The 25,300-nt window shown below is 42.4% G+C and overlaps 1 protein-coding gene and 1 non-coding gene across 5 annotated transcripts in view; one reads left to right on the top strand and one right to left on the bottom strand.

Moving 5' to 3' along the window:
- The window catches only part of CRACD (capping protein inhibiting regulator of actin dynamics), a 295,533-nt gene that overhangs the window by 235,079 nt on the left and 35,154 nt on the right, over positions 1–25,300 (top strand). For all 4 annotated transcript variants that reach the window (XM_033214598.1, XM_033214595.1, XM_033214596.1 and 1 more), the window contains one exon: positions 3,274–3,445. The gene's annotated coding sequence lies outside the window, so the exon portion shown is untranslated. The remainder of the gene's footprint in view (positions 1–3,273; positions 3,446–25,300) is intronic.
- On the bottom strand, positions 18,484–18,588 carry LOC117086479. The gene has a single exon (XR_004438384.1). It is a non-coding gene; the product is annotated as a U6 spliceosomal RNA (small nuclear RNA).

The raw sequence follows: 25,300 nt of genomic DNA, 5'->3' as shown, positions 1-25,300 counted from the left end.
TGCATTGTTATAAAGAAATTCCTGAAACTGGGTAATTTATAAAGAAAAGAGGTGGCCAGGCACGGTGGCTCATGCCTGTAATCCCAGCACTTTGGAAGGCCGAAGTGGGCAGATTAATTGAGGTCAGGAGTTGGAGATCGGCCTGGTCAACATAGTAATACCCTGTCTCTACTAAAAATATAAAAATTAGCCGGGGGATGGCGCATGCTTGTAATCCCAGCTACTCAGGAAGCTGAGGCACGAGAATTGCTTGAACCCAGAAGGCTCACAGGAGATCACAGTGAGCCAAAATAGCGCCACTGCACTCCAACCTGGGTGACAGAGTGAGATCCTGTCACAAAGTAAAAAAAAAAAAAAAAAAATTGTAATTGGCCTACAGGTCTACAGACTGTACAGGAAGCATGGTGCCAACATCTGTTTGCCTTCTGTGGAGGCTTCAGGGAGCTCTACAGGGTGAAAGGCAAAGCAGGAACAGGCAAGACACATGGCAAAAGCAGGAGCAAGGTTAGGGGGAGGTGCCACACTTTTTTTTTTTTGAGACAGAGTCTCGCTGTGTCACCCAGGCTAGAGCACAGTGGCATGATCTCTGCTCACTACAACCTCTCAGGTTTGAGTGATTCTTCTGCCTCAGTCTCCTAAGTAGCTGGGACTATAGGCACACGCCACCGCACCTGGCTAATTTTGTAAGTGCCATACTTTTGAGCAACCAGATCTCACAATAACTCACTCAATATCACTAGAACAGCACTAGGCCATGAGGGATCCACCCCCATGATCCAGTCACCTCCCACCAAGCCCCACTTCCAACATTGGGGATTACAATCCAACATGAGATCTAGAGGGAACAACATCCAAACTATATCACACACTTTCCTGTCTTCCAAATAATACACAGTAAAAATAATTTAACTCTTTTTTTGTATACACCTAGCACAATGCTTATGTATAACAGGCACCTCATATGTTTTAAATACCCTTTCCTTTAAATGTGATCTGACACAACATCATTTCCAGGGACCACTGATGTTGGAGGCTCTGTTTGCATCTGTACTAATGCTCCCAGACGATTGTCTTTTTGTAATTGGTTATTATTCTGTCTGCATCCTCAGCACCTTATGCCACTGCTTAGGATACAATAGTTTGAACCACTTCTTCTCTTCAAATTTTCTTTTTCTTTTTTTTATTTTTTAGAGATGGGGTCTCATATTGCCCAGGGTGGTCTTGAACTCCCGGGCTCAAATGATCCTCCCACCTCAGCCTCCCGAGTAACTGAGATTACAGGCGTGAGCCACTACATCTGGCAGCACTTCAAATTTTCTGTGACATCTCAGTAAGGCCAGAATTGAAGATCACAGAGGAAATGAGATGTCTGGCTTGTTTCCTCACTGACCTCATTTGTGTGCCTGGATTCCTCTATGGATCTGGCCAGCAGAGCTCTGGGGCCTCTGACAGTCAGCTGAGTGGAAGGTGAGGGGAGTTGTGTCTGTGCATTTTGTGCAGGTGTTTTCAGTTCTCATTGTGAGCTTCTATCTTTATTTCTCTCTCAAAACTTTTGACTCCCTCTTCAAAGATATGTGTCCTGTGATATAGGTATGCTATTTTATTTCTTCATGTCTCAGGTTCCTCATCTGTAAAATGGGCATGTTAATAGTGTCAACGTAATAGGATTGTTGTGAGGATTAACTGAGTTAGTATTTATAAAGTTCTTAGAGCCGTGATACATAGTAAGGGTTAAAACATGTTTTTAGGCCAGGCCCAGTGGTTCATGCCTGTAATCCCAGGACTTTGGGAGGCCGAGGCAGGCAGATCATTTGAGGTCAGGAGTTCAAAACCAGCCTGGCCAACATGGTGAAACACCATCTCTACTAAAAACACACACACACACAAAGGTAGCCAGGCATGGTGGCAGGCGCCTGTGATCCCAGCTACTCAGGAGGCTGAGACAGAAGAATCACTTGAACCCGGGAGGCAGAGGTTGCAGGGAGCCAAGATCGTGCCATTGCACTCCAGCTTGGGGGACAAGAGTGAAACTCCCATCTCAAAAAAAAAAAAAAAAAAAAAAGTTTCTTAAAATAGTTGTCAGACCATTAGAAAAGTGGCTCTTTAAGCTTCTTAAAGAAAAAGGAAGGATCCAGGAAGATGCTGCTTCTGGCAGAGGGTGACTTACACTTTCTTTTCCAAGGAGAGAGTGGAATAAGAATGTGAAGGAACTTGTATCCGAAGGCGGAGGACTGAAAGGTATTACCTAAAATACCCCTCACAAATGTTGGCAGCAATCCTAGGTCCTGACTAATGAAGTAATAAATGGGAAGATGTTCATAGCAACTCCTTTGGGGCTCTTCACAGTAGATTTTAAAAAGAGACAAGGGAAATAAACTGGAAATATATGGGGATAGAGGGAATGAGGGGGCAAAGCTTACGCCAAGAGTTGGCAGTTATATTCTGTATCTAATAAAGGCCAAAACAGAATGATCCTCAAACTGGAGATATGTAAGATAGAGATAAAAATATTTAAAAAAAAAAAAAAAAACCTGTCTGACTTAAGTGTTTTTCTCAGCATCTTCCATGGAGAAGGGCATTTGGCTGTCTGCTTTGTTAAAGAAAGCAGGCACTGCCTTATTGCTTGTGCAAAGAGGTGCTGTGCTGGCCACCATGAAGCGTGAAATATTTTCTTTATTTTTTTATTTTATTTATTTATTTATTTATTTATTTTTTGAGACAGGGTCTCACTCTGTCGCTCAGACTGGAGTGCAGTGGTGTGATCACAGCTCACTGCAGCCTCCACTTCCCGGGCTCAATCAATCCTCCAGCCTCAGCTTCCTAAGTAGCCAAGACTAAAGGTGTACACCACCAACCCGACTAATTTTCTTATATTTTGTAGAGATGGGATCTCGCTGTGTTGCCCAGGCTGGTCTCAAACTCCTGGGCTCAAATGCTTCTCCCACCTCAGCCTCCCAAAGTGTTGGGATTACAGGTATGAGCTATCATGCCCTGGCCACTTGGAACCTCTTCTTGTTCTCCCCAGATGTTTCTTGGGAGCCTGGAGGACAGAAGATTCACCATGCCTTTGGCTTGTGCTCTGCCTCACTGTGCATGGATTGCACTGGGGCTGGCTCTGACATTCCTGGCACAGGGCTTGGTTGCTCATTCAGGCTGATGGCCGCCCTTTGCCCTGTCTCCTTTGGCTGGAGGCAGCTGGGTTATAATTTGCTCCTTAGGCTTGGAAGTGCAGCCCTGCCACACTGCAGCGTGTGTTTATTTTATAATCCACAGACAAGAAGAAAGGAGGCAAATTCCAGCCCTTTAAGAAGTTGTTTGGCAAAAGGAAAAAGAAAGACCCTTCGCTGTTCTGGGCGCAGTCGGTGGGGAAGAAGAGTTACTCTCACCAGAGTGTCAGCAATGGGACCTTCTCTTCGGATGAGGAGACCCTGGAAGACAATCTAAGGTAATAACTTGCACTTTATTTTCAGATCTTTGGTGGAGTCCCGGGGTGGGGAATGGGATCCCAAAGGAGATAGGTGCTGTTTTTGGTTCCAGGAGACAAAAACAGAATCACAAACGGGGCAGGGTGTTGGGATCACTCCTGTAATCCCAACACTTTGGGAGGCCAAAGTGGGCAGATCACTTGAAGTCAGGGGTTCAAGGCCAGCCTAGGCAACATGGGAAAACCCCGTTTCTAGTAAGAAAATACAAAAAAAAAAATTAGCCAGGTGTAGTAGTAATCCCATGCATCTGTAATCCCAGCTACTGAGGAGGATGAGGCACAAGAATCACTTGTGGAGGGAGGTGGAGGTTGCAGTGAGCTGAGATCATGTCACTGTACTCCAGCCTGGGTGACAGAGTGAAACTCTGCCTCAAAAATAAAAAAAAAGGATCACAAATTGGTGCCATCTCTGGGAACGTGGAAGACTTGGTGTATTCTGCATAGAGAAATCACCTTGGGGAGTTAGCAAATGAGTCTGACCTCATTTTCTGGGAGTGCACAGGAATTGGCCATTCATTTCGCTGCTCTTGTTTGTGGAAGGAGGCAACATTTCACTGGCTTGGCTCACCAGGGTTCCTCAGATTGAAGAAGACTGTATTTCCTTATGCCATTGCTTTACAAAGAGAAAGGGTGTCATAGGTTAGACTTTATACCCTTGTTGAGGATGCAGGTTGCTCAGGCACAAGTGGTCACCCTTCATACCCCTGACCATCTCTAGCAACTTCTGGAGCCTGTCTATGATGGAGCTTTTGCCTGCCTGCCTCCCTCCCTCCTCCCTCCCTCCCTCCCTCCCTTCCTTCCTTCCTTCCTTCCTTCCATCCTTCCTCCCTCCCTCCCTCGTTTCCTCCTTCTCTCCCTCCCTCTTCCCTCTCCCTCCCCCACTTCTCCCTTTCTTCCCTGCCTTCCTTCTTTCTTTCCCCGCCTCTTAGAACACAAACAATAAATCTGGGTGTGACAGTGTCAGGAACTCAGAAAAGTAGGGTCAGGAAGTACTTTCTCACCTGAGTGCTTGGAATTGAAGTCAGAGTCAGAGCTGGTTAAACTCCGAGACTGACAGCTTAGAAACTAGCTCCTCTGAGAAACCTTTTCCGACAACCCCATCTGATTTATTTGCCCTTGCCTGTGTTCTTCTAGCATCGTGTGCCTGGTTTCAGCAGAGAACTTGTCACTTTCTATGGAAATTTGATTTGCTTGTCTGTCTTTCTCACTCGACTGTCAGTTTCACGAAGTCAGGGACTAGGTTTCATTCAGCCTTGTATTATGTGCTCAAAAAAAAGTTTTCCATGAATGCCTGACAACTGTATAAGCTAAGCGGAAGGAGTAGATGGTATCATCTGTGGTATCCTCACCATGCTTCAAGGACAGAGACAAAAATATCCTCTGTGGTGTGTGTCAGTAAGTAAATTCCAACGAACACTGCTGTTGTGTCCAAATTACAAAACCCTCAGACCAGAGGTGCACATTAAGTTTTACAGCAAATATTCAGCAACAGCATTTGTTAGTCCTGATACTGACTCTTTTCCTTGACACTTTGTGTTTATTTTCTATTGTCTTTACTCTGTAGGATAAGAAAATCATTTAATTTGACGCAGGGAAAGATGTAACTGAAAGGGAGCACAGCTAGTGCCAACTCACTCAGCTGTTGGGATGCTGTCGCAGTGAATAGTCAAGGAGTGTGCAGTTTGAATCCATTTTGATTTTACTTCAGGTTTTCAGTTGTAAAATAAGAGTGTGAACTTTTTGGCCTCACGGTATCAGGATGAGGAACAGATAGTAAAATGAGAATAAGTGGCAGTTTAATACAAAATGAGGTCAAGTCTGGAAAGTTCTCCCTTAGAGGGACTGTTCTATGGAAACACAACCCACCCTTTTTATAGTGTAGTAGGTATAGCATAGTTTTGCCAAGTCTGATTTCATATTGAACTGTGTTGGACTCTTACAGGAACCTGGACCCTGGAGGTTCTCTTCCCATTTAAGTCTTATATTCTGTTAACTTATTGGGGTTTTCCTTAAGGTTTTAGGTTTTACAAAGCCTTGGGAAATTCCACATTGGATCAAATAGCTACATTTCTAATAATGTCACCTGTCCTCATTATTGACTCTTGTCTACAAACCTGCATTTATGAGATGTGTACTATATTCTTATTAAACACTTCTTTTTATAATAAATTCATCTCATGAGTAAGGATATAAAAGGATAACCTTTGGACTATTAATTTTTTAAATGTCAATTTAAATATTTAAAAAATTAGTGGGTATATACCCAGAGGAGTATAAATCATTTTACCATAAAGCCACAGGCATGCAAATGTTCATTGCAGCACTGTTCACAATAGCAAAGACACGGAGTCAACCTAAATACCCATCAGTGACAGACTGGATAAAGAAATGTAGTGCATATGCGCCATGGAATACTTTGCAGCCACAAAAAGGAACAAGATCATGTCTTCTGCAGGAACATGGATGGAACTGGAGGCTATTGTTCTTAGCAAACTAATGCAGGAACAGAAAGCCAAATACCACATGTTCTCACTTATAAGTGGGAGCTAAATGATGAGAACTCATGAACAAAAGGAGGGGAACAACAGACACTGGAATCTACTTGAGTGTGGAGGGTGAGGGGAGAGAGAGGAGCAGAAAAGATAATTTACTGGGCTTAATACCTGGGTGATGAAATAATCTGTACAGCAAACCCCCGTGGCGTGAGTTTATCTACGTAACAAACCTTTGTATGTACCCCTGAACCTAAAATAAAAGTTAAAAAAAAATTAGGATAGAAACACAGCACGGTGTGGTGGCAAGTGCCTTTAATCCCACCTGCTCGGGAGGCTGAGGCAGGAAGATCATTTGAGCCAGGAGTTCAAGGTTGTAATGCGCTATGATCATGTCTATGAATAGCTACTGCACTCTAGCCTGGACAACATAGAAAAAAAAAAAGATACAAGCACAGGAAAATAGAAGTAATTTTAAAATATGTATTTATCTTTTCTAGGGAATTGACAATTGCAAAGTAATTTCACCTATAAAGTAAATACTACATATGTCGATTATGGTATACCAGAGCTTCTAATTATATGCCTTATTTACAGATGGAGAAAATGAAAAATGTTGTTTTCAGAAATTCTTATTTTTAGTTCATGGTTCAATTAACAGACTGTTACTTTGTGTTGTGTAATGATTCAAAAAATTTTCTGTGCATTTTATTTGCTATCTCCAAAATGGACAGTTCTTACAAAAGCACAAAACTTAAAGCTCCATTAACATGATTTTGGGTAGAGGTTGCAAGAAGGTAGATTTCAGCCCAACGTGAGGGAGAATTTCCTAATTAGAACTGCCTAAAAATGGGAGACTTGGCATGTCCCCAAAAAGATTGAGACCAGTGAAGGTGGGATTTCTGCACTGGGTGGGAATTTATGGGAACTGAACTTTAACATCCTGTCAAACACCCAAGAATCTGTAATTCTAGAAATGTTCCCATGACCAAGAATAACTCCTTATTGATCTGCTCCTTCTGCCTGAAAATTTCCATTTCCTTTGGGTTTTAAAAGCATTCTTTTCCTTCTCTAGGTTAGAAGCCTTTATCTCTCCTAGGCTGCTGCTTTTAAATTATATATTCCTTGGGAAAAGCAAAGTAATAAAACATGATCCATTTTTAAGAATCTAATGTGATTTCTTTTCTTAATTAAACACAACTAATATTACATTTCCAAAGGTGTCTTAAAACAGTTGTTAAATTTTAAAAGAGGGAGAGGGTCATCTTGGTAAATAGATTTGGGGAATTCTGAGCAAAAACAAATTAAATAGGATTCTTTATGTGGGACTCGACAGAACTTTTACTATGTAATGCGTCCTGTGAATCCCTAGGAAGAAGGATGTAGTATGCAGTATTTTAATATTCCTTTGACCATAGACCCTTTTTTCACTGAGAATATCCAATGGCATGTATTAAAGCTACCACTAATTGAAGTTAATACAATGTATTCACTTTTACATAGGTGAACTAATATAATATTTACCACAACTATTTAAGATTTATATTATTATCAACAGTTCAAAGATGAGAAAACTAAGGCTAGCAAGTAATTTGCCTAAGGTCGTACAGCTTATAAATCCCTGAGCCAGTATTCAAGCAATAAAGAGTGCATTCTTAAGCATCCACTACCGTGCTTCGCAAGGAGGCTGCAGCCTCACTAGGGAGTTACTCATATGGCCCTGCATCATCATACTGGTCCTGAGTCACTAGGCTCAGATGTCTGCCTACCTCCAGCTGCCTGATGGAGGCTCTGTTACTTACTGGGACTCTACTTGTCCTGCTTCCATTTTCTACTGAACACCCAGTGTTTGTTACATCATGCATAACAACAACACTTTATATTAAGTGCCAGATGTAAGCATGGTGAGATGTGAAGGGGTTCTGGAGAGGATGAGCTCACTTGGACTGGAACAGTCGGAAAAGGTTCAGGATTGAGGAGGCCTTGAGCCGGCTCCAAATGATGGGCAGGACGTGGAGTAGCTGAGAGGGAAGGCATGAACCTGTCAGATAATGGCATAAGCAGAAATTTTCATGGAAGAAGGAATATGACAAATAGAATAGGAGGGAACTTTCCAACTCTGTGAGGCTAGTGTTATCCTGATATTAAAATCAGGCAAAGATATCACAAGAAAAAAACTCCACAGGCCTATATCCTTTATGACAATAGACACAAAAATCCTTAAGAAAAAACTAATAGCCTGAATCCAACAACATGTAAGAATGATTAAGTAGCATGACCAAATGGAATTTATCCCAGGAGTGCAAGGTTGGTTTAACATACAAAAGCCAATCAATGTAATATACCATATTAATAAGATAAAGGATAAAAACCACATGATCATCTCAATAAATGCAGAAAAACTATTTGACAAGATCCAACATCCTTTCACGATTTATAAAAAAAAAAATAGACAACACTGGAAATAGAAGGAAACTCCTTCAACTTGATAAAGAGCATCTGAAAAATCCACAGCTAATATCATATTTAATGATGAAAAATGAATGTGATCCCCTTAAGATCAGGAACAAAACAAGGGTTTCTTATCTCATTCCTTCTATTCAACACTGTATTCTACAGTACTATATTGTTGGCTATAGCTGGGACAATTAGAAAAGAAAAAGAAATAAGAGGCATTAATCTTAGAAATGAAGAAGTAAAACTGTATTTGTAGATGCCATGATTGTATATATAGAAAGTCCTAAGGAATACACACACAGAAAGCTATTAGACTAATAAACAAGATTGTACAAGGTTATAGGATGCAAGATTGGAGTTTTTGGAATATCAATTGTATTTCTGTACTCTAGCAATTTATAATCTAAAAATGACCTTAGGAAAACAATTCCATTTACATAGCATCAAAAAGAATATACTACTTAAGAATAAGTTTAACCAAGGAAGTGAAAGACTTGTACACTAAAAATGACAAAATATCATTGAAAGAAATTAAAGAAGATTGAAATGATGGAAAGACATCCCATGTTCATGGACTGGAAAACATAATATTGTTAAGATGACAGTACTCCCCAAATTGAGCTACAGATTCCATGTGGTCCCCATCAAAATCCCAGCTGTCTTTTTTTCCCCCAAAAATTAGCAAGTGGATCCTAAAATTCATATGGAATTGCAGGGGACCCAGAATAGCCAAAACATTATTGAAAAAGGAGAACAAAGATGGAAGACTCACACTTTCTATTTAAAACACTTACTACAAAGCTACAGTAATCTAAACTGTGCGGTACTGGTATAAGGATAGATATATAGATAATGGAATTGAATTGAGAATCCAGAAATAAGCTCTTACATTTGTGGTCAATTGATTTTCAATAAGAGTGCTAAGACAATTCAATGGGCAAAGAAGAGTTTTTCAACAAATATTTCCGAGACAATTGGGTAGCCACATGGAAAAGAATGAAATTGGACCCCTTTTTACATCATATACAAAAATTAACTCAAAATGGATCACAGACCTAAATGTAAGAATTAAAATTATAAAACTCTTAAAAGAAAAAGTAAATTTCTATGACCTTGAATTAGGCAGTGGTTTTTTAGGTACCAAAAGCACAAGCAACAAATGGAAAAACAGAAAAGTTGGACTACGTCAAAATTAAATTTTGTGTTACAAATGATACAATCAAGAAAGTTATAAAACAATCCACAGAATGGATGGAAATATTTGTAAATCATATTCAGAATAGGTAAAAGTAAAAAACAAAACTCCCACAACTCAATAATAAAATGACCTTCTCTCCCAATTTTTTTAATGGGCAAAGGATTCGAATAGACATCACTCCACAAAAGTTATAAAAATATCAATTAACACATTAGCCATACTTGCTCAACATCATTAGCCATCAGGGAAGTGCAAATCAAAACCACAAACGAGATACTATTTCACACCCATTATGAAGGCTACAACCAAAAAGACAGACAATAACAAGTGTTAATGAAGATATGTAGGGATTGGAACCCTCACACATTGCTGGTGGGAATATAAAATATTAAAGGTTTAGGGTAATTTTTAGTCCTGATCCCATACCTTCACTTTATAAATGGGGAAAACAGGCTCAAAGAGGTGACAGTGCTATTAGTGTTAGAAATGTGACTACAATCCAAGCCTGCCCATTTTGCACATGGTAGTGCTTTTTTCTTGAATAGCCCCATTCCCCATCTCCACCTCCTTCCTTTGTCTAATTCCTCTCCATCCTTGAGTTTTCTGCACAAATGTGCCTTCCTTAGGAGAGCAAGCTTTCTCTGATTCCCTCAGCCTAGATCAGGCCCCTCCCCCTGACATTGTTCTCACAGCTTCCTTGACCTTTCCCTAAAAGTAAGCCTTGTGACTTACCATTCATTGTATTTCCAGCCTCTAACGCTGGGCCTGGCACATAGCAGGTGTTCAGTAAGCATTTATTCAATGAATGAATGCATGATTATTGCTCTTCGCCATACATTTCCCACTGGACAAGTCAGTGTTCATCTAATTTGGCCTCCAGTTTCCCACCTTGGTAAAGAGTATCACAGTCTCTCTGACCTGCTGGAAAAGGAGGAATCCGCAGTTAGTGTCATGAGACATCATGTCACCAGTGAAATTATAGTGAAGTGCAGGCTCCCTGCTTACCATTGTGTGCATTGATTCACCTGATCTTGCTGCTTTTCAGAGGATGAAGTCAGAAAGGACCTGTTATACTTGATTGTTTATCCTCTATCCTTAGGAACATGGAATGTGCTGAAATTGAATAGGGAATGGTGAAAAGGTGCAAAACCCATTAAATAAAAATTAGGGACTAAGCAGGAAAATCAACAGAGCTGAGCTGAAGAAGTCTAGAGAAAAAGAAGGTTGATGAATCAGTTATAGCAGGGGTCCCCAACCCCCAGGTGGTGAACCAGTACCGGTTTGTGGCCTGTTAGGAACCAGGCCGCACAGCAGGAGGTAAGTGGCAGGCAAGGGGGCGTTACTGCCTGAGCTCCACCTCCTATCAGCTCAGCAGCGGCATTAGATTCTCATGGGAGCTTGAACCCTATTGTGAACTGTGCATGTGAGGGATCTAGGTGGCGTGCTTTTTTTTTTTTTTTTTTTTTTTTTTTGAGGCGGAGTTTCACTCTTGTTGCCCAGGCTGGAGTGCAGTGGCACAATCTCGGCTCACCGCAATCTCCGCCTCCCAGGTTCAAGCAGTTCTCCTGCCTCAGCCTCCCTAGTAGCTGGGATTATAGGCATGTGCCACCAGGCCCAGCTAATTTTGTATTTTTAGTAGAGACGGGGTTTCTCCATGTTGGTCAGGCTGGTCTTGAACTCCCGACCTCAGGTGATCCACCCTCCCCGGCCTCCCAAAGTGCTGGGATTACAGGCGTGAGCCACTGCGCCCAGCCCGGTGGCGTGCTTTTTATGAGAGTTTAATGCCTGATAATCTGAGGTGGAACAGTTTCATCCTGAAACCATCCTCCCACCCCCTGTCCATGAAAAAATTGTCTTCCACAAAACCAGTTCCTGGTGCTGAAAAGGTTGGGGACTGCTAAGGTATAGCGATTCTTAGAGATACAATATGTTGTAAATGCAGCAGAACAGGAGCTAGGGACCTCTCGGGAAGTCAGGTGTTTCACTCGAGAGCTGTGTGACCCTAACCTAGCTAGCCCCTTCATCTCCCAGGATTACTAGAAGGACAAAAATGTACATGACATTGTGCTATCTGCAATAAAGCACTTTAAAAAGCAGGTTAGTATTAGTATTGAGATAAAGAGAATATTGATGACTACTATTTCCAGAGCATTAACCAGAGGAAAATTGATTCAAATGACAGCTACAGAGGTTTATGAAAAGATCTTTCTCCACATGGGGAAACAGAGTGGAATAAATAGCATGGAAGCCTGTGAAGTGGACTTTAGAGGCAAGTTAGAGGATCACTTGTCCTAGGTGCTATAGACACAGGACTGAACTTACAGACTGCAGTAGATGACCCTCTGACTTCCAATTCTAAGATTCTCCCTTTGAGATTCCAAACTTTACTCCTCTTCCTTGAATTTGTATGACATACCCGGTTTCTTTTGTAATTAACAGATAATTTGGTACACTATAGCCTATCAAGTACCATATATTTTGATAGAATACCCGAGTTCTGGATGAGCCTCTAAGTCAGATAATCTGACTCCAGTCGCTTCCAGCAATTCTAGTTTGTTTGATGAGGATATTTAATTGCTCTTTAACATTTCATTTGAATGAGACTCACGAATCTATTTAGGAAGAAAACTGCTGATCAATTGCAATTGCCCCTGTTGTCATGGAAACAAGCTGAAATGGGACTATAATTATATTTCCTTATTCCTGAAGTGAATCCCTAATCATTGCCATAGTAATTACCCAATATCTATGGTCCCAAATTACATGATTCTTGTCCAAAAAAGACAAAGGATAAGGAATAGGAAGGCTGGCCTGAGGCATACATTTACTGTGCAGCTGCAGAAAGCCTTCTCCTTTTTTGGATGGGAAGAATTTCCCTCTGTAGGCTCGCACTCCACAGTTGGATGATGTCAGCAGGTCTTAGATTGTGCCCAGTGCTTAGAAGAGTGGCTCGAAAGCTGTATTAGGTGGGACGATTTCAGTTGTAACAGAAATCAGAACTACTAGCATCTTCAACAGGAATCAAGTATATTGTCTGATGGACCAGAAAGTCTGGAAGACTTTCCAGGTTCCAAGGTTGGTTGATGAAATGGCCCAGCAACATCACCAGGATCCAATCTGAGTCCCTTTTTCTCTGGCATCCTCGGGGAGTGGCCTCTTGTCCTCAGGTTTGTTCCCTCATGGTCACAAGATGACTGTCACAGTTCCAGGTGTCACAGGAGGATGACAAAGACCACGGACAGAAAGAAGGCAGTCCCTGTCTTGTATTATTGTGAATGCGGAGAACTTTCTCAGAAATGCCTCTGCCTACTAAACTTCCCCTTGCTTTTCATTATTCCTTTTGCATAGACGCTATCTTTAGCAGATAGTGGCACCAGACAACAGAGCTTAAAATGGAGACTGCTCTTCCTGACATCTCTCTGCTCTCCTTAGCACTAAGTGCCTGGTGGGTGGGAGACGGAGTAGCATGGCTGCAGGGCTAACTTAGTTTGTTTTCTTTCCTTTGCAACCTCTCTTTCTGCTCTGACCTTCCAATGTGCTGAGCTCCAGGCCGCAGACCCAGCGTACACCTCTGTCTCATCTCTCCCATTCCTCCAGATAGGTATGAGCATAGAGCACTGGGCCTGGGTTTCAGCATCCCAGGACCATGGGGTGTGACATCCTTTGCTCTCAGGCAGCAGCACATGCCACCAAGAAAGAAGGGCAGCCTCCTGGGGAGAAGTAGAATCACAATACAGGGAGTTGTGCAAGTGAGTCATCCGTCCAGGTGAGCTAGACTAGAAGAGAGAATCCAGACGCAGACCTAGAAGCATAGTGTGGTAGCTGTTTTCTGGTCACTTAGCCATTAGCATCCAGTTCCCCTTCTCGAGTCAAGGTGACCCCCTGAAAGCTCCTTCCCTTTTAGGGAGTCATCTTTACCTTGCTGTGTATAGCTCTGATACGACATAGTGCCTGCTTCCTAGGACAGAAATCAAAAGGATCAGATCTTCCACCTCCATTCCCACTGCAGCCTGGCATGAGCCTGCAACCCAGCCTGGCCAATCACATGTTCTCCCTTAGGACTTTGACTTGGCAGGTGAGTCAAAGATGTAAGGAACACAACTTCTAGGAAGAGTAGTTACTGGCTCACTCTGGCCTAATGGTGGCTGTGGCTCCTGATGCCTAGGCTCTAGAACTCTCCTACCTAACTCCAGTGTTTTTCCAAGCCTGCAGTCTGGCTTCTTTTGTTCTGTGAGCCTCCACTATACTTCTAGTACATTTTATTTAGGTTGAGTAAGACAAAGTTTCTGTTGCCTATAGCTCAGAATGGTAACTGACACATGTAGACACCAGGAAACTAGATGTGAGAGAGAAGGTTTGAAATGGAAAGTGGGAAGCAAAGCCTGGAGCAGTTCCCTGGTTTAAGTTGAAAAGAAGGCTCAGAAAGCCTTGAGAGAGGCTGAACAGCCTCCTGACTTGCCCACCATTGGCTTCTTGGAGCTTTGTGAAGTGACCTCATGGAAAACAGCCATGATCTGAGCATATTCTGCATTTTCCCATAACACATCTGCATCACACTTTCCATTACCTCGGTGACCTCTCTACAGAAAACCCACCTAGTAAACCAACTCACCCTACAGTAGTTATCATTTTCTCATCCATTGAGAATGTTTGGTGGGGCACAGCGGCTCACACCTGTGATACTAGCACTTTGGGAGGCTGAGGTGGGAGGATTCCTTGAGCCCAGGAGTTTCAGACCAGCCTGGTCAACATAGTAAGAACCCATCCTAAAGTGAAAAAAAAACAAAACAAAAAAGCTGACAAATTTGATAATAGAAAGCACTATGGGAAAAACAAAACAATAGATGTGATCCCTGACCTCATGCCACACATAGTACTGGGGTGGAGATAAGATGGTATTACTATTGTCAGTAAAATCACATTGGCCAGGCACGGTGGCTCACGCCTGTAATCCCAGCACTTTGGCATGCCGAGGCAGGTGGATCGCCTGAGGTTAGGAGTTCAAGACCAGCCTAACCAACATGGTGAAACCCCATCTCTACTAAAAATGTAAAAATTAGCCAGACGTGGTGGTGGGCGCCTATAATCCCAGCTACTTGAGAGGCTGAAGCAGGAGAATTGCTTAAACCCAGAAGACAGAGGGTTGCAGTGAGCCGACATGGTGCCACTGCACTCCAGCCTGGGCTACAGAGTGAGACTCTGTCCCAAAAAAAAAAAAAAAAATCACATCTGTGTTTTGCTTTACAACATGCAAAGTACTTTTATGTTCTCTCTTGTTAAAGGCTTGATTACAATAACCATAACATCAAACAGTATGAGATTCATGCAGAGGGATTCCTGAGGGACAAAAGGGAGCAAGAAAAGGTGTATGGGGTTGATAAGGTTTGAGCTGGACCTCGAAATACGGTGTATTAGTCTGTTTTCACACTGCTATAAAGAGACTGTGTGATTTATAAAGAAAAGAGGTTTAATGGACTCACAGTTCCACAAGCTTAACAGGAAGCATGGCTGGGAGGCCTCAGGAAGCTTACAGTCATGCTGGAAGGTGAAGGGGTAGCACACACATCTTACCATGGTGGAGCAGGAGAGACAAAGAGCGAAGGGGGAAGTGCCACACACTTTTCAACCATCATATCTTGTGAGAATGCACTCACTATCACAAGAACAGCATGAGGGAATCCACCCCCATGATCCAATCACCTCCCACCAGGCCGCCCCTCCAATTCAACATGAGATTTGGGCGGGGACACAAATCCAAACCACATCAGTGGGTAAGAACCGAATTGTGAGACTGGCACCGGGCAGTCCGTGCAGCAGAAGAGCCTATGCAGTAATAGAACCCAGTGATGGTATTTGAGGAACTGACAGGTCAGGTTTGCCTCTTGGGTGCTTGAAGTAGGGTGACATTAGATAATAACTTTTTTTTAAGAGACAGTGTCTTGCTCTGTCACAAAGGCTGGAGTGCAGTGGTGAGATCACAGCTCACTGCAGCCTCAAACTCCTGAATTCAAGCAGTCCTTCCACCTCAGCCTCCTGAGTAGCTGGGATGACAGGCACGGGCCACCACGCCCCATGAATTTTTTTTTTTATTTTTAGAGACAGGGTCTTGTAGTGTTGTTGCCCAGGCTGGTCTCAGACTCCTGGCCTCAAGCCATCCTCCTGCCTTGGTCTCCCAAAGCACTAGGATTATAGGTGTGAGCCACCATGCCCAGCACTGCTTACACCATTCTTAGTGTTTTACATATCATAAATTTAATTCTAATGAAAGCTCTGTGAGGTAGGTCCTATTATTATCCCCATTTAACAGTTAAGGAAACTTAGGCACCTGGAGGTTTAGAGACTTGCTGAAAGCCACACAGCTGCCAAATGGTAAAACTAGGTTTCAGAGGTAGGAACTAATCCCTAAGAGGTAAGAGGTAATCCCTACGCTACACAACCTCTGTTTCATAGAGCCAGAGTAGTTTAGAGCTCTGGCATGAACAGCGGTAAATGCCAAGCAACCACTGCAGCTTTATTTGGGAGGATTTTGGCACGAGGGAAACACCAGTGGTTTCTGAGCTGGCAAATTAACTCCTTTAAGATTAATGGTAGGGGACTAGGTGCAGTGGCTCACGACTGTAATCCCAGCACTTTGGGAGGCTGAGGTGGGCAGATCACCTGAGGCCAGGAGTTTGAAGCCATCCTGGCCAACATGATAAAATTCCATCTCTACTAAAAATACCAAAATTAAACGAGTGTGGTGACATGCACCTGTAATCCCAGCTACTTGGGAGGCTGAGGCATGAGAATCTCTGGAACTCCAGAGGTGGGAGTTGTAGTGAGCTGAGATTGTGCCACTGTATTCCAGCCTGGGCGACAGAGTGAGAGTCTGTCAAAAAAAAAAAAAAAGGTTACTATAGGGTTTCAGAGAAAGCTGAATTGGAAAAGATGTAACTTGGAGATGATTTACAGATGTCAATTATATTGCAATAGGGTGGAGGTAAAAACAGGACAACAGTGACAATTATACACTCATTGATTTTCGACTGCTCTCAGGGTTCCTGCATTTATTTCTGCAGATTCCCACGAACATCTTATTGTGTGTTCAAGAACAAGTCCTCTGGCTCCCACTGCCTGCCCTGGTCAGGGTGATGAGCATCATGCTAGTGACTTCCTCTCAGATGGTCCACGAAAACAAAGTCTGCAATGGCTTCAACATAAAAAGTAATAATAAAAGCTTCCCCTGAGCAAAGGTTACAGTATGTGAGCCGTAACCATTGCTGCTGGCATGCTTATTAGCATAATCATCCTATCCATATACTATTCCAGCAAGTTGCGATGACCCCTCCAGGCCTCCACTGAGTTTGCTAAGCTCTTGACAACTTTAAGCACAGAAACAGGCCCTTCAAAATGCCCTGTATTTTGATGTATTTGCTGCCAAAGTGAGCCTGACAGTACTGTGTTATTTGTTCTATAACAGCCTTTTATTTTCTTTTATTTTTAGAGGCAGGGCCTCTGTCACCTAGGCTGGAGTGCAGTGACGTGATCATAACTCACTGCAGCCTCGAATTCCTGGGCTCAAGCGATCTGCCTGCTTCAGCCTCCTGAGTAGCAGGGACTGCAGATGTGCAGCACTATGCCCGGCTGAATTTTTTTTTTTTTTTTTTGTTACAGAGTCTCACTCTGTTACCCAGGCTGGAGTGAAGTGGCACGATTTTGGCTCAGTGCAACCTCCGTCTCCTGGGTTCAAGGGATTCTTCTGTCTCAGCCTCCCGAGTAGCTGGGTTTATAGGCATGAACCACCACGCCCAGCTAATTCTTATTTTTTTAGTAGAGGGGGTTTCACCATCTTGGCCAGGGTGGTGTTGAACTCCTGACCTCAGGCGATCTGCCCACCTCGGCCTCCCACAGTGCTGGGATTATAGGCAAGAGTCACTGTGCCCAGCCAACCTGGCAGATTTTTTAAATTATTTTTTGTAGAGATGGGCTCTTGCTATGGTTCCCAGGCTGATCTTGAATTCCTGGGTTCAAACTATTCTCCCTGCTGAAAGCGTTGGGATTATAGCCGTTATCCAGCATGCCTGGCCCTAAAGTAGTCGTTTGGAGCCTCTAGGTAGAATCTTGGAGTTAATTCATCTAACTCTGGGTAAATGAAAGGAAAGAGGAGGTGGAGTAAAGGAGAAAGAAACACCAATGTGTGTTTCCTGTTGTCTTTCTAAACCCATAATGAGTTAGATCAGAGGGCTTAAATGTTTTAAGATGTAGGTAGAACAGGACCCTGTAAACCTCTGTGAGTTTTTCTTAGTGCTAAATGCATCTTCCCTTAGAATTGACTCAACCTATTCAAAGCCTCTAGTCTGTAGCTAATAGTTCCTGGGGTGGGTTCATGATATTTGAACCTTCTTGGGTAGGAGTTTCATGGATGACACCCGAGGGGCTATTGTTCTGTGCATCAGATACCAGGATCAGGTTTTCAAGAACTGACTTCAAAATTTCCCATGATTTTAGGCAAATGTCAAGGATTTTTCCTCGTGCCTTTTTTCTCCCTCTTTTCTTAATTTCCTCCTCTTCTTCCTACCTTCCTTCTACTACTCTTGTTTTTAAAAAAAATTCCATTTTTATTTCAGATTCAGAGAGTACCTGTATAGGTTTGTTACAAGGGTATATTACATGATGCTGAGGTTTGAGCTTCATTTAATCCTGTCACTCAGATAGTGAACAAAGTACCCAATAGGCAATGTATCAGCTCTTGCCCCCTGCTCCCTCCCTCTCTCCTATTAGAGTCCCCAATGTCTGTTGTTCCCATCTTTATGTCTGTGTGTTCCCAAGACTTGGCTCCCACTTACAAGTGAGAACATGCGATATTTAATTTTCTGTTTCTGCATTAATTCACCTAATTGCATGTCATCCTCGCACAGGGACCATGATAATCTTCTCCATATCCAGTTCCAGTTTTAGTGTATGTGCTGCTGAAGTGCCGTACTCTTCCTCTTCCGCTTCCTCCTCCTCTTTCTTTTACTTCTTTGGTCTTATGAGGTCACTACTGATCTTTACAGATATTGACTGTTTAATTTGGGTGGAGGATATCAAGATGATGTAGATCTTCTATGTGGAATGGGTACTTATGGCACACCTATTTACTCTTTCAGCCGTGTCTACACATAGATATGAGTCACAAGGCTGCATTCCTGTGTTTTTAAAATCTTCATCAGCACATTCATGTTCATTGCAGTCCTACTTACAGTAGCCAAAAAGGAGAAACAACCCAAATGCCCATTGACAGATGAATGTATAAACATGATATATATGTACAATGGAATTACTCATTCTTAAAAAGGAAGGAAATTCTGACACATGCTACAATGTGGATGAACTTTCAAAACATTATGCTAAGTGAAATAAGCCAGGCACAAAAGGACAGATATTCTATGATTCTATTTAAAGGAAGTACCTGAAATAGTAAAATTCGTAGAGACAGAAAGTACAATAGTAGTTGCCAGGCGCTGGGGAGAGGGGAGAATGGGAAGTTATTGTTGCATGGATATGAAGTTTCAGTTTGGGATGAGGGATAAAGTTCTAGAAGTTGATAGTGGTGATGCTTTCATTATAATATGAGTGTATTTAATGCCACTGAACTGTGTACTTAAAAAATGTTAAAATGCTAAATTTTATGTTATATGCATTTTATCGTAATAAAATTTTGATCAATATTACATAAATATGAAAAAAAAATGGATGCTGGGATCCCACTTGGTATTGACAGATTTTGCGTTTAAGAATTAAAATTAGGCTGGGCATGGCGGTTCACGCCTGTAATCCCAGCACTTTGGGAGGCCAAAGCAGGAGGATCGCTTGAGCCCAGGAGTTCAAGATCAACCTGGGCAACATGGCAAGATTTCATCTCTGTGAAAAATTTAAAAACTTAGCCAGGCACAGTGATGCATGCCTGTATTTCCAGCTACTTGGGTGGCTGAGGTGGGAGGAGCCCTTAAGTTCTGGAGAGTTCCAGGCTGCAGTGAGCAGAGAGACCACTGCAACAGAATGCCTGGGCAACAGAATGCCTGGGCAACAGAATGGGACTGTCTCAAAAACAAAACAAAGTAAAACTGGTATATCCTCTTTTATATAAGATTTGCAATTGTAGGTGAACTGGAACCCTCTTAATTAATGCTCCTTTCTTGTCGTGATCTAGCAGCCACCATTCATATAATGTCTTTGTTCTCTAAGAAATCCAAACATCTGTAAACACTGTATTAAGCCCTGTCAACAGTGAGTCAGGAGCCTGAGTTCTGGTTTCTGTTTTGATTGAATCTGTCTCTTCACTTTGCTGGGCCTCAGCTTCTCCATCCATAAAGACTTGGGTCTTGGATTCCATGAGCACAGAGGGGCCCTTTCTTCAGTGGCTGTTGGCTGTGTGAGGGCTGTCCCTGTCATCGCTGATACAGTACACTGTCTTTTGCTGCTACCAGTTTACTCATAGAGACTCACTAGAGATGTGAAGAGCAGCGCTCCAGGCCTCCAGACACAGGTGCGGAGAAATATTGGCAGGCAGAGTGGAATGCAGGCTCAGAATGGGTCTGTGAGCTCAGGATTTCCAGTCTTCTGCATGAATTTTTACATTGTCTTTGAAGGATTTCTGAAAGTGAAAGCACAGAGAATGTTATCGGTTAAGGTTTTTGCAGTTTATCTTCTTCCTAATCTGAACTTTACCTCACTTATAAAATAATATAGCATAGAGTCCTGGGGATGAGAGTAACAAAGAAATAGAAAAGACAGGAGTTCTGTGGGAAAATTGATGAATTCGTGTTGAGTTTGCGGAGACAGTGGGAGAGTCATTCCACTGTAGCTGGAGACACATGAGAAGAGCGTATTGGAGTGAGGCAGTTATTAAAGGTAAAGCCAGAAGAGCAACCTCAGGCTGTTCTCTCATCAATGTCTTCGGAAAGATAACTGCAGGAGGCAGTGAAGAGTAGAGGGGCAAGTCCAACAGCTGGTATCTTTGGGCTGATTAGAAACCCCTGATGAAATGTTTCGAAGCCCAACCTCTCTGTCAATACAAATAATATCAATGACAACAGCAAATCAGAACAGAAATGCAGAAATGACAGTTACAACATCTCAGCCATGCTCCTTTCTGTACATAGGAGAGCTGACTGCCTTCTAGAGCCCCAGGAACTTCTGCTGTTTGGACCTCCAATCCAAAAGGACCATTTTTCTGACCTCTGTAAGTCAGGGCTGTGATTCTTCTCTAGGCTTATGAAAATTGTTCCTCAGAGACCAGTGCTGTTCTGAACTTCCCAAGTGGGCCTTTCTTTCTCTCTTTGTAGAGTTGGCTTTTACCATGTGTGCTTTGCATTTGACTTCAAATCTTGTTTAAATTAAAATGATTGTTAAATGACTACATTGACAATCTTCTAGTTCAAGGTTTAAAATCTGTGGGATTTTAGAGGTCTTTATACAGCTCTCCTCACAAGCAAGAGGCTGCTCTGTGTTCTCAATAGCAGAAGAGAAGGTTCCCACCTGCAAGTCCATTTCCTGTCATTTGAGCAGAGAGAGAGGGAGGGCAAGTTGCAGCATTGAGGCTGAAAGGCCCCTCTCTTGGTTCCCTCAAAAGGAAGCAGGGAGAGGTGGGGTTGGCCTGCTTCACAATCAACTGTGAAAGATCTTTAAATATCAAGAGTAAAGAAGTACGGATGAACTCTGCTAAGGTACAATTTGTGGTAAATTGCCCCTCCACCTCCCGGTCATGTAATTTGCAGTTCCCAGCTGGTTAAGGACCATGGTTCCATCAAGCTCTGTGTTCATTAGAATATGGTTTCAAGCTGAGATCTCCACGCATAGGCTATTCAGTTTCAATTCCAACCCTGCCTCAAGTTTTGGAACTTTGGGCAATACTTTTACCCACTTGTTGCCTCAGCTTCCTCTTCAGAGAACAGGAAATAATCTACATTGTAGAGTTGTTTGGAGCTGGAACTGGTAACCATGCTTACCAAAGATTTAGTATTAGATTTAATATTACACAAACTGCTGCCCTCTTTCTGCTGCTCTAACCATATGACTGACATACCTGCCCCCATTTTGCCTTCTACCATGATTGTAAGCTTCTTGAGGCCCTTACCAGAAGCCAGGCAGATAATTAGTGTCATGCTTATACAGCCTGCAGAACCTCTTTTCTTTATAAATTACCCAGCCTCAGGTATTTCTCTGCAGTAACACAAAAATGACCTAATATAGAAAATTGGTACTAAAGAATGGGACATTGCTATAAAGATAACTGAAAATGTCAAAACAGCCTTAGAACTGGGTAACAGGCAAAGGTTGGAAGAGTTTGGAGGGCTCAGGAGAAGACAAGAAGATGAGGGAAAGTTTGGAATTTCTTAGAGACTGATTAAATACTTGTGACTAAAAATGCTGATAGTGATATGGACAGTGAAGGCCAGGCTAATGAGGTCTCAGATGGAAATAAGGAACTTACTGAGAACTGGAGCCAAGGTCTCCTTTGTTGTACTGTAGCAAATAACTTGGCTGCATTGTGTTCATTCCCTAGGGATCTGTGGTAGTTTGAACTCAAGAGTAGTGACTTAGGGTATCTGTTGAAAGAAATTTTTAAGCAGCAAAGCATTTAAGATGTGACCTGGCTGCTTCTAACAGTTTACATTCAGATATGCCAAGGAGGAGGACCTTAGGAAACAACCCAGGCTCTCAGTTGAGGCTCTGGGAGGACTACACCCTAGAAGTATAGGCAAAACAGAAGTAGTCTGAGCCTTACAAAGATGGCTAACCAGCATGAATTAGCTCAGTCTTTGATTGGATTGAAGTGAAGTGCCTCTTTGCTGTTTGCAGCCTTCAAGAAGATCGGGTGAGTCCTCTCTGGAAGAAGAGAACCCAGCCTCTAAAATTTTTGAGGCATGATGTGTGAAGTTTAATTAAAAATTACCAGGCATCTAAGAAACAGACTACAAGAAAAACAAGATAATAGAAATAGACCTAAAGGTGACCTAGATGTTGGAGTCTCAGATAGACTTTCAAATAATTGTGATTAATATATTCAACAGGCCGGGCGCGGTGGCTCAAGCCTGTAATCCCAGCACTTTGGGAGGCCGAGACGGGCGGATCACGAGGTCAGGAGATCGAGACCATCCTGGCTAACATGGTGAAACCCCGTCTCTACTAAAAATACAAAAAACTGGCCGGGCAACGTGGCGGGCGCCTGTAGTCCCAGCTACTCGGGAGGCTGAGGCAGGAGAATGGCGTGAACCCGGGAGGCGGAGCTTGCAGTGAGCTGAGATCCGGCCACTGCACTCCAGCCTGGGCGGCAGAGCGAGACTCCGTCTCAAAAAATATATATATATATATATATTCAACAATATAGTTTACAAGATGGAGAATTTCAGCAGATAACATAAATTTATTAAACAATTAAATGGAAATTTGAGATCCAAAATATACTTCTGAAATTAAGAACTCAACAGATGGGTTTTAACAGGAGATTGGACTTAGAAAATTAGTGAGCTGGAAGCAGGTCCATAGAAATAATCCAGTCTGAATCATATTGAGTATAAAGATGGTAGCTACAATAATGAGAATAAAAGTTATGTGGCTTGTACTTAAAAGCATCTAACATGGGAGGATCAGAGAGAGATGAGAGGAAAAATGGGGCAGAAGCAATATTTAAAGGATAAAGGCTGAGAATTTTCCAAAGCTGATGAAAGACATCAAGCTACAGATTTAAGAAGCATTGTGTAACCCAAGCTGAATAAATTAAAAGAAGCTCACACCCTGCTACACCCACTACTAAAAACCAAAGATAAAGAGGCTAATTTTAAAATCAGCTATAAATGAAAGATAGCTGTATTAGTCTGCTCTTGCACTGCTGTAAAGAAATACCTGAGACTGGGTAATTTATAAAGAAAAGAGGTTTAATTGGCCATGATCCTGCAGGCTGTACAGAAAACATAGTGGCTTCTACTTCTAAGGAGGCCTCAAGAAGCTTCCAATCATGGCAGAAGGCAAAGAGGGAAGTGAGGTGTTTCACATGGCAGGAGCAGGAGCAAGAGAGAGCAAGGCAGGAGGTGCTGCATGCTTTTTAACGACAAGATCTTGCAAGAACTCACTCACTACCATGAAAATAGCACCAAGGGGATTATGCTGAACCATTCATGAGAAATCCATCCCTATGATCCAGCCACCTCCCACCATTGGAGACTACAATTTGACATGAGATTTGTCGGGGCACAGATCCAAACCATATCAGTAGATCATGTGTCTTTTCAAAGATGGAGTAATACAAGCGTATCTACAAAAATTCTACGCATCAGATGTGGTGACTCATGCCTGTAATGCCAGCACTTTGGGAGGCGAAGGTGGGAGGATTGCTTGAGGCAGGAGTTCCAGACCAGCCTGGGAAAGATGGCAAGAACTCATCTCTACAAAGAATTTTAAAAGTAGCCAGGTATGCTGACATAAGCCTGTAGTTTCAGCTACTTGGGAGACTGAGGCCAGAGGATCCCCTGAACCCAGGAGTTCAAGGTTGCCCAGGAGCTATGATTCAGCCACTGCACTCCAGCCTTGGTGACTGAGACCCTGTTGTACAAAAAAAAAAAAAAAATCAGCAGTCACGTTATTATAATTAATAAATAAATTTAGCAAAGTCTCTGGTTATAAGATCAGTATACAAAAATAAGTTACATTTTATATCCACTAATTAAAAAATTAGAAAATAGAAATTTTAGTCTATACCATTTACAATAAATTCAGAAACACCAAATATATAAGAATAAACCTATCAAAATATGTACAAGGCCTCTATACAGAAAACTTCAACACATTTGTTAAGAGAAATTAAAGATGATATAAATACATGAGGAATTAGCCCATGTTCATGTATTACAAGATTCAATATTGTAAAAACATCAGTTTAAAAAGGTACAGATTTAGGCTGGGCGCGGTGGCTCAAGCTTGTAATCCCAGCACTTTGGGAGGCCGAGATGGGCGGATCACGAGGTCAGGAGATCGAAACCATCCTGGCTAACGCAGTGAAACCCCGTCTCTACTAAAAAATACAAAAAAAAACTAGCCGGACGAGGTGGCGGGCACCTGTAGTCCCAGCTCCTCGGGAGGCTGAGGCAGGAGAATGGCGTGAACCCGGGAGGCGGAGTTTGCAGTAAGCCGAGATCCGGCCACTGAACTCCAGCCTGGGCGACAGAGCGAGACTCTGCCTCAAAAAAAAAAAACAAAAACAAAAACAAAAAGTATAGATTTAATGCCATCTAAAAGCAATCTCAATATTATATTCATGTATGTGTATATGTATAAATTTATGTAGAGGCCAGGTGTATATGTATAAATTTATGTAGAGGCCAGGTGTAGCGACTCACGCTTGTAATCCCAGTACTTTGGGAGGCCAAGGTGGGCAGATCACTTGAGAACAGGAGTTCGATACCAGCCTGGCCAACATGGCAAAACCCCATCTCTACCAAAAATACAAAATTTAACCAGGTGTGGTTATGGGCGCCTGTAATCCCAGCTACTCAGGAGCTTGAGGCAGGAGAATTGCTTGAACTCAGAAGGTAGAGGTTACAGTAAACTGAGATTGTGCCACTGCACCCCAGCATGAGTGAGATCTTGTCTCAAAAATAAATAATAAAACTCGGAAAACGAAAGCTGAAAAACTTAAACTACTAGATACCA

Source organism: Trachypithecus francoisi, unplaced genomic scaffold, assembly GCF_009764315.1.
Source record: "Trachypithecus francoisi isolate TF-2019V2 unplaced genomic scaffold, Tfra_2.0 Lachesis_group1, whole genome shotgun sequence".
NCBI classification, from domain to species: domain Eukaryota; kingdom Metazoa; phylum Chordata; class Mammalia; order Primates; family Cercopithecidae; genus Trachypithecus; species Trachypithecus francoisi.
Note: the sequence above shows the minus strand (reverse complement) of the source record. Positions and strands in the feature narration are given on the sequence as shown.